Here is a 1,133-nt window from a genome sequence, read left to right as displayed (position 1 = left end):
TAAAAAGGATTCGCTCTGGGCTGGAGGTAGGGCTGAAGGTGTGGAGTCAGAATGGAAGTCAAGAGCAATAGTCTAGGCAACAGATGTGATTGCTTGGACTGGACTGGTGGTGGTGATTGGCACATTCCATGTTCTTTATTATTATCTAATAGAAATATTAATAAATAACCCACTTTATTGCTGTCCTTGTGCCTAACATAATTCTAAATGCTTTCTCTTATGTGTATTATGTATTTATATCTTCTCCCCCATCCCAAACCCTTGGAATAAATGGCATACATTCTAGTCACTGAGCTGTTGCTGAGGACTTAGCAGCCTCCCCTTGCAACCTCCATATTTCCCAATGCTCTATATCCCCACCACTCCTGCCTGCCTTCTCCCACTGCTTTCTGCAGTTTCCACCGAGGAAAGGGAAACTTATTGTACATCTGTTATCCCGAACCTCCACTCTTTTGACCCCTTTGATGACGATCTGCTTCCTGCTGGCACTGAGGATTACATCCTTACAAGAATTCAACAGAGAAATGTCAGGAATACCCTTACACTGTCCAAGGGATCACTGACGATTACAATAAAAAGAAAGTAGTGAAGGCATTTACGAAGAAGTCTGCCTGCAATGGTACTGTAATTGAGCATCCACAATATGGAGAAGTAATTCTGCTACAGAGCGACCAGCACAAGAACATATGCCAGTTCCTCGTAGAGACTGGACCAGCTAAAGATGACCAGCTGAAGGTACATGGGTCCAAAGTGCTTTGGGCTCACTAAAACTTGAGTGAGGATATCCTTGCAATGAGGAGAATTTCCCTTCCGTCCCCTGTCACAAATTTGAAAACCCAACAGCTTGTATAATGTAAACATTTAGGGTCTGCTTTTAACGTAGACTAGCAGAACTCATTCATGCAATAAACTGAAAAGAAACTTGCTGTCTAGTCTTGAAGTCCCTCAATTAAACAGAGGGCAAGCAGGAGGCACCTAGCAGTGTTTGGCCTAAAACCAAGCAGTTACATGATATTTCAGTCAAGCCTAGAGTCCCAAGATCACAGATGGCTATGTCTGACCAGAAGTTCCTCGGCTCTCCCTCTTCAGAGTTCCCTGCCCTATGAGGGACACCATGGGCTGTTTACCACCTG

The 1,133-nt window shown here is 44.0% G+C and overlaps 1 pseudogene; it reads left to right on the top strand.

Annotated features, from left to right (window-relative positions):
* Positions 1-343: 343 nt before the first annotated feature.
* Positions 344-924, top strand: LOC123587487 (annotated as a pseudogene).
* The last annotated feature ends 209 nt before the right edge of the window (positions 925-1,133 follow it).

Source organism: Leopardus geoffroyi, chromosome D3 (assembly GCF_018350155.1).
Source record: "Leopardus geoffroyi isolate Oge1 chromosome D3, O.geoffroyi_Oge1_pat1.0, whole genome shotgun sequence".
Lineage (NCBI taxonomy): Eukaryota > Metazoa > Chordata > Mammalia > Carnivora > Felidae > Leopardus > Leopardus geoffroyi.
The sequence above is the reverse complement of the archived record's forward strand: the minus strand, read 5'-3'. Positions and strand labels throughout refer to the sequence as shown.